Consider the following 9,231-nt stretch of genomic DNA (forward strand, 5'->3'; position numbering starts at 1 on the left):
TACTCTCCACCCATGTTGGCAGCAGTAGTGGGGGCAGCAGCAGCAGCAGCTCCTCCTGCCCGTGGGCCCTGTACCCACGCAGCAGCCTGACTGCCCATGGGTCTTGTCCCCATGTCGGTAGCGGCAGCTCTGAATGCCCATGGGTCCTGTCCCCATGCTATTCCACACTATTCTCTAAATAAAAAGAGCACTATCGCCAGATCTTGAGAGTCCAAGAAATCTTTCTTTCGACTCCTCGGCTCACCGACCCCACATCATTTCCATGTGATAAATGACCTCAGAGCACCAAGATCTTTGCAGAAGTGGAAGTTGCCATCCCCAACACGCTAACACTTTCTCCTATTTTTACTGAGCACCTGGAGATGACACACGACCATCACAAAAGTCATTTGAGTTATCCCAGGGGTCATAGAGTATAATTACTGGCAATATTTTTAAGAATGAGTCCAAATAATAAAGCAGATCCAGGCACACATAAAATTGAAGAGATAGATAAAGCAAACTACTCAATGGTGACTGAGTTTATCTTTATCTCAGGACCCTCTGCTGTAGATCATCTTCTTCGGAGTCTTCTTTTGGTCTACCTGGTCAATGTAGTGGGGAACGTTGGTATGATTTTCCTGATCATAGCTGACACTCAGCTGCATACACCAATGTATTTTTTCCTCTGCAACCTCTCTTTTCTTGGCCTGGGCTACGCTTTGGCAATTACTCCCAGGATGCTGGCTGGTTTCCTAACAAAACACAAAGTTATCCCATTCCCTGGCTGTGCCACTCAGTTTTCTTTCTTTGTGGGTTTTGTAGATGCTAAGTGCTATGTCCTGGCTGCCGTGGCCTATGACAGTTTTGTGGCCATCTGTCAACCCCTCTACTATAGCACTCTCATGTCTAACCAAGTCTGCTTGGCTCTCATGCTGGCCTCTTACCTGGCTGTTCTGGTGAGTTTAGTTTCCCACACTTCTCTCACCTTCAGTTTGAGTTACTGTGGTTCCAGTATCATCAACCACTTCTGTGAAATCTCACCACTCTCGGCCCTCTCTTGCTGACACACTTACATAAGCGAGACCTTATTCTTTAGTCTGTGTGGCTTCATTGAATTCAGCACCATCTTCATCATCTTCATCTTGTATGCCTTCATCCTCATTGTAATCATCAGAATGCACTCAGATGAAGGCCGCCTTAAGGTTTTCTCCACTTGTGGGTCTTACCTCACAGGCATCACACTTTTCTATGGCACAGTTGTAATTATGTACCTGAGACCAACATCCAGCTACTCCCTGGAGCAAGACAAGTGGGCCTCTGTGTTCCACACTATTATCATCCCCATGTTGAATCTCTTGACCTACAGTTTACAGAACAAGGATGTGAAAGCTGCTTTCAAAAAACCAATTAGAAGAAAAGAAGAGCCAAGATGGCGCCGTGAGTAGTCCTCTTTGTCTCTCGCCCTTCGAGTCTACAATTATTTGGACACTTATCGCTTGACAAAGGATATCCAGACAGCATCTCAGGACGTCTGAGACACCCACGCGACTATACATCGGAAGGCGGATGGACTTTCCTCCGGGAGGATGTGGAAATAGGTGAGGGCTCTCCGACCCCGATGGGCAGCCTGGTACCCGCAAGCGGCTTTCTTCCAACGGACGCCCCCAGAGGATCCACGCACGTCTAGGGCAGGAGCGAGAACACAACAGAGGAGCGACGCTGGAAACAGGTGACCAGAACCCTACCTAAACCCCCTGCAATTACTCCTAAACACAGAGGGAAACTTTGGAGTTGCACACCTGAGCCCGCGGGGAGAGTCTCTCCCCGCCATTGGCGGGGGGATCCAGCCTGGTGCTCGGGGCGCCCGGAGGGTCCCAGAGAGAGACACGGAGGGCACGGAGATCTCCCAGCTGCCGTTGCCCGCCCCGTGGGACTAGGGATTGCCGGAGATCTCGGAGAGGACCGGGGCGGGGGGAACTTTCAAAAGGCCAGTCCTGCGACCCAGAGGGGAAGCGCCGGAGCTCCGCCCGGGCAGCAGACAAAACTCTCTGCCTGCCATTAGCAGAGGGGCCACGCCCAGCATTCACGGCTCCGGCAGAGGCCAGGAGAGAAGCCCTGAGGGCGGGGTGACCCCCAGCTGCCGTTGCCCGCCCCGTTGGTCTAGGGATTGCCGGAGATCTCGGAGAGGACCGGGGCGGGGGGAACTTTCAAAAGGCCGGTCCTGCGACCTGGAGGGGAAGCGCTGGAGCTGCGCCTGGGCAGCAGACAAAACTCTCTGCCTGCCGTTAGCAGAGGGGCCACGCCCAGCATTCACAGCTCCAGCAGAGGCCCGGAGAGAAGCCCTGAGGGCGGGGCGACCCCCAGCTGCCGTTGCCCATCCCGTGGGGCTAGGGATTGCCGGAGATCTCGGAGAGGACCGGGGCGGGGGGAACTTTCAAAAGGCCGGTCCTGTGACCCGGAGGGGAAGCGCCGGAGCTCCGCCCGGGCAGCAGACAAAACTCTCTGTCTGCCGTTAGCAGAGGGGCCATGCTGAGCATTCACGGCTCCGGGAGAGGCCCGGAGAGAATCCCTGAGGGCGGCGTGACCCCCAGCTGCCATTGCCCACCCCGTGAGGCTAGGGATTGCTGGAGATCTCAGAGAGGACTGGGGCTGGAGAGAGTTCCAGAGACCCAGCTTAGTAGCCTAGGGGGAAACCCTACAGGCTCACAGCAGCCTTAGGGAAAGCCTCTGCACAGCACCAGTAGAAGGCACCCAGCCGCCAGCCACAAGGCTGGAAGACCCCAGGGCAAAAGCAGCATAGCTAGGTGAACTAACCACAGACTGTAGAAGATGCCAATAGCTCTCCTGCGACCTATAGAGGACAAGTGAGATTTGGTGGGTGCCGACAGCAACGGAGTGACAAATATAAGTGATCCCACCCCTGGCTGCTGGAAAAGCCCATAACACCGTTGCAGACCCCAAGGAGAGAGCACATCTAGGTGGGCTGCAACAGTAGGCACCTGCAGCCTGAAGCCCCCCTGTGACGGCCCCCACGGCAGAGGAGGGAATCCAAAGGGCCACTGTGGCTACGAAGAGGGGCCCAGGCCCAGTTAGCAACTACGGACAGGATTCCTGGTTGGTGAAATATAAACAGCTGCTCCTCCCACCGCAGCAGCTGAAACAAGTGAAAGGAGCAACTAAACTCTATTTCCATGCGGAGGCACAAATCAACAACATCAAGCAATATGAAAAAATACATTAAATCTCCAGAACAGAAAGAAAGCAACAAATACACAGAAAACAATCCCAAAGAAAATGAGATGTATAACCTAAATGATGATGACTTCAAAACAGCCATCATTAAGATTCTCAATGAGTTAAGAGAGAATTCTGACCGACAACTCAACGAGTTCAGGAGCTATGTCACAAAAGAGTTTGATACAATAAAGAAGAACCAAACAGAAATATTGGAAATGAAGAACACAATAGAGGAGATTAAGAAAAATCTAGATGCTCTGAACAGTAGGGCCGATAATATGGAGGAAAGAATTAGCAATTTGGAAGATGGCAATATAGAATTGTTGCAGGCAGAGGAGGAGAGAGAAGCAAGACTTAAAAGAAATGAAGAAACTCTCCGAGAATTATCAGACACAATTAGGAGATGCAACGTAAGGATTATAGGTATACCAGAGGGAGAAGAGAAGGGGAAAGGGGCAGAAAACCTATTCAAAGAAATAATGGCTGAGAACTTCCCAAATCTGGTGAGGGAGATGGATCTTCAGGTGACAGAAGCCAATAGATCTCCAAACTTTATCAATGCAAGAAGACCAACTCCACGGCATATAGTAGTGAAGCTAGCAAAAGTCAACGACAAGGAGAAAATATTAAGGACAGCCAGGCAAAAGAAACTAACCTACAAAGGAACCCCCATCAGGCTATCAGCAGATTTCTCAGCAGAAACTTTACAGGCTAGAAGAGAGTGGAATGATATATTCAAAAATCTGAAGGACAAAAATCTACAGCCGAGAATTCTCTACCCAGCGAAAATATCCTTCAAATACGATGGAGAAATAAAAACTTTCCCAGATAAACAAAAAATAAGGGAGTTCATTTCCACAAAACCTCCTCTTCAGGAAATCCTCAGGAAAACCCTCATTCCTGAAAAATCCAAAAAAGGAAAGGGGCTACAAAACCAAGAGCAGAGGAGATAAGTAGAAGGACAACAACAGAGAGTAGCAGCTCTACATCAGAACAGATTAAACCATGGGACGAGAAACAAAGGAAACTGAAGAAAACCGGAAAACAAGACACAAAATGGTAGTGGTAGGCCCCCACGTCTCAATAATCACTCTAAATGTAAATGGATTGAACTCCCCAATCAAAAGACACAGAGTGGCAGGATGGGTCAAAGAACAAGATCCAACAATATGCTGCCTCCAGGAAACACACCTCAGCCCCAAAGACAAACACAGACTCAGAGTGAAGGGATGGAGAACAATACTCCAAGCTAATAATGAACAAAAGAAAGCAGGTGTCGCTATACTAATATCAGACAAGGTAGATTTCAAAGCAAAACAGATAAAGAAAGATAAAGAGGGACAGTATATAATGATAAAAGGGACTCTCCACCAAGAAGACATAACACTTATAAATATATACGCACCCAACACAGGAGCACCAAAATTTGTAAAGCAACTCTTAATAGAACTAAAAGAAGACATCAACAACAATACAATAATAGTAGGGGACCTCAACACACCATTAACACCAATGGACAGAACATCCAGACAGAAAATCAACAAGGAAATAATAGAATTAAATGAAAAATTAGACCAGATGGACTTAATAGATATATATAGAACACTTCATCCAAAAACAGCAGGTTACACATTCTTCTCAAGTGCACATGGAACATTCTCAAGGATTGACCATATTTTGGGAACCAAAGCAAACATCAATAAATACAAGAGAGTTGAAATAATATCAAGCATCTTTTCTGATCATAACGCTATTAAACTAGAAATCAACAACAAGAAAAAAGCAGAGAAAGGTGCAAAAATGTGGAGACTAAACAACACGCTTCTCAACAAACAATGGATCATTGAAGAAATTAAAGAAGAAATCAAATATTATCTGGAGACAAATGAAAATGAGAACACGACATACCAAATCATTTGGGATGCAGCAAAAGCAGTCCTAAGACGGAAATTCATCGCAATACAGGCTCACCTCACTAAACAAGAAAAAGCTCACGTAAGCAACCTCAAACGACACCTAACAGAACTAGAAAAAGAAGAACAAACAAAACCCAGAGTCAGTAGAAGGAGGGAAATAATAAAAATAAGAGCAGAAATAAACGATATTGAAACAAAAAAGACAATAGAAAGGATCAATGAAACAAAGAGTTGGTTCTTCAAAAGAATTAACAAAATTGACAAACCCCTAGCCAGACTCACCAAGAAAAGAAGAGAGAAAGCGCAAATTAATAAAATCAGGAATGACAGAGGAGAAATCACAACAGATACCAATGAAATACAAGAGATCATAAGAGAATACTATGAAAAACTATATGCCAACAAATTGAACAACTTGGAAGAAATGGACAAATTCCTAGACTCCTACAATCTCCCCAAACTGAATCAGGAAGAAATGGAGAATCTGAATAGACCAATCACAAGTAAGGAAATAGAAACGGTAATCAAAAACCTCCCCAAAAACAAGAGTCCAGGACCAGACGGCTTCTCTGGAGAATTCTACCAAACATTCAAAGAAGACTTAATACCTATTCTCCTCAAACTGTTCCAGAAAATTGAGAAAGATGGAGAACTCCCTAACACATTCTATGAAGCCAACATCACTCTGATCCCCAAACCTGACAAGGACAACACAAAGAAGGAGAACTACAGGCCGATATCACTGATGAACATAGATGCAAAAATCCTCAACAAAATTTTGGCAAACCGATTACAGCAATACATCAAAAAGATTATACACCATGATCAAGTGGGATTTATACCAGGGACACAGGGATGGTTCAACATCCGCAAGTCAATCAACGTGATACACTACATCAACAAAATGAAAAACAAAAACCACATGATCATCTCAATAGACGCAGAGAAAGCAATCGACAAGATCCAACACCCATTTATGATAAAAACCCTCAGTAAAATGGGTATAGAAGGAAAGTACCTCAACATAATAAAGGCCATATATGATAGACCCACAGCCAACATCATACTCAATGGACAAAAGCTGAAAGCCATCCCTCTGAGGACAGGAACAAGACAAGGGTGCCCACTTTCACCACTCCTATTCAACATAGTACTGGAGGTGCTGGCCAGAGCAATTCGGCAGGAAAAAAAAATAAAAGGAATCCAAATAGGTAACGAAGAAGTAAAACTCGCGTTGTTTGCAGACGACATGATCTTATACATTGAAAACCCCAAAGAATCCACAGAAAAACTATTAGAAATAATCAACAACTACAGCAAAGTAGCAGGGTATAAAATTAACGTGCATAAATCAGTAGCATTTCTATACACTAACAATAAACTAACAGAAAAAACTCAAGAACTCTATCCCATTCACAATCGCAACGAAAAGAATAAAATACCTTGGGATAAACTTAACCAAGGAAGTGAAGGATCTATACAATGAAAACTACAAGACTTTCTTGAAAGAAATTGACGATGACATAAAGAGATGGAAAGACATTCCTTGCACATGGATTGGAGGAATAAACATAGTTAAAATGTCCATACTACCTAAAGCAATCTACAGATTCAATGCTATCCCAATCAGAATCCCAAGAACATTCTTCACAGAAATTGAACAAACAATCCTAAAATTCATATAGGGGAACAAAAGACCACGAATTGCTAAAGCAATCTTGAGCAAGAAAAACAAAGCCGGCAGAATCACAATCCCCGATTTCAAAACATACTACAAAGCTACAGTGATCAAAACAGCATGGTACTGGTACAAAAACAGGTCCACAGATCAATGGAACAGAATTGAAAGCCCAGAGATAAAACCACACATCTATGGACAGCTAATCTTCGACAAAGGAGCAGAGGGCCTACAATGGAGAAAAGAAAGTCTCTTCAACAAATGGTGCTGGGAAAACTGGACAGCCACATGCAAAAGATTGAAAATCGACCATTCTTTTTCACCACACACCAAAATAAACTCAAAATGGATCAAAGACCTAAAGATTAGGCCTGAGACAATAAGTCTTTTGGAAGAGAATATAGGCAGTACACTCTTTGACATCAGTTTCAAAAGAATCTTTTCGGACACTGTAACTCCTCAGTTGAGGGAAACAATAGAAAGAATAAACAAATGGGACTTCATCAGACTAAAGAGCTTCTTCAAGGCAAGGGAAAACAGAATTGAAACAAAAAAACAGCTCACTAATTGGGAAAAAATATTTACAAGCCACTTATCCGACAAAGGGTTAATCTCCATAATATACAAAGAACTCACACTGCTTAACAACAAAAAAACAAACAACCCGATCAAAAAATGGGCAGAGGACATGAACAGACATTTCTCAAAAGAAGATATGAATATGGCCAATAGACACATGAAAAGATGTTCATCATCGCTAATCATCAGGGAAATGCAAATCAAAACTACACTAAGATATCACCTTACCCCCGTTAGATTGGCAAAAACATCCAAAACCAAGAACGACAAATGTTGGAGAGGTTGTGGAGAAAGAGGAACCCTCATACACTGTTGGTGGGAATGCAAACTGGTACAGCCACTATGGAAAACAGTATGGAGATTTCTCAAAAAGTTAAAAATAGAAATACCCTATGACCCAGCCATCCCATTACTGGGTATCTATCCTAAGAACCTGATATCAGATATCTCAAGAGTCCGTTGCACCCCTATGTTCATCGCAGCATTATTTACAATAGCCAAGACGTGGAACCCACCTACATGCCCAGAAACTGATGATTGGATAAAGAAGATGTGGTATATATACACAATGGAATACTACTCAGCCATAAAAAAAGACGAAATTGGCCCATTCACAACAACGTGGATGGACCTCGAGGGCATTATGTTAAGCGAAATAAGTCAGTCAGAGAAAGACGAACTCTATATGACTCCACTCATAGGTGGAAATTAGTATATTGAGAAGGAGATCTGATCGGTGGTTACCAGGGAAAAGGGGGGGTGGGGGGAGGGTACGGAGGGGGAAGTGGTGTACCCACAACATGACTAACAAAAATGTACAACTGAAATTTCACAAGCTTGTAATCCATCATAACATTAATAAAAAAAAAAAAGAAGATAAAAAAAAACAATTAGAAGAAAACCTCAATAGTAACAAAAAATGGAAATATGTTATCACCACAGGTAAATGATAGTGGTAGAAAGATGATGGCAGCAGATAGAAAATGCAAATAAATGTCCAATAAACACTACCCAGATTATCATCTGTTCACTGAGTGAATCTTACTTCCTGAAGAATTTTCTGATTTTCTGTAAACCTTAACCCTATGATCTGAAGGAAATAAAAATTAATGTTTTTGAAAGACATGTATATGTTACAGCAAGTATATGTTATAATTGAAAAAGCAGTTGCTTTAGAATCAGGAAGATCTTGGAATCTCATTTTTTTACATCTCTAATCAGTGACCTTGTTACTAGAGGACTACCTTTTCTTTTTCTTAATTGATTGTTGTATCCTGTCAATAAACAAAGCACTTTAAATTTCATTAAGTTCTTACAACAATTGTTAGAGGTAGGCATTATCTTTACTTTAAAAATGATAAAAGTAAAACCCAGACAGGTAAACAAACTTCTCAAAGGTAAGAGATAGAATCAAGATTTGATCCAATGGCCACTTTCCATTTTGACTAATGACAAACATTCAGGCTTTGGAATATTGGGAAAGAAGCCCTCATCTAGCCTCTGCTATTTTCTAGCTATATGATCTTGGGCAAGTTACTTGATCTCTGTAGGCCTCAGTTTCTTCATCTAGTAAATGGTAATAATAACACTTATCTTTTAGTATTTTTCAAAGGATATACTATAATCTCTGCAAAGAATCTGTCAAACAAAAATACTTAATAAACATTATTTGTTTTATTTTCCTTCATTTATATGTTAACTATCCATTATATGCTATCAATGCAACGCAATAAAGTGAGGAATTTTTTTTTTCCATTTAGTTGGTGATAGAGCATGCATATCAACTTATAATGGCAAGAGATAAATGGATAGAAGTTGGGTCACCTTGGTCTTAGTGCC

At 42.9% G+C, this 9,231-nt stretch overlaps 1 pseudogene; it reads left to right on the plus strand.

The window, feature by feature from the left end:
* The first annotated feature begins 440 nt into the window (after positions 1-440).
* Positions 441-1,405, plus strand: LOC124232640 (olfactory receptor 1019-like; annotated as a pseudogene).
* Positions 1,406-9,231: the final 7,826 nt, after the last annotated feature.

This window comes from Equus quagga, unplaced genomic scaffold, assembly GCF_021613505.1.
Source record: "Equus quagga isolate Etosha38 unplaced genomic scaffold, UCLA_HA_Equagga_1.0 HiC_scaffold_9282_RagTag, whole genome shotgun sequence".
Taxonomy (NCBI): Eukaryota; Metazoa; Chordata; class Mammalia; order Perissodactyla; family Equidae; genus Equus; species Equus quagga.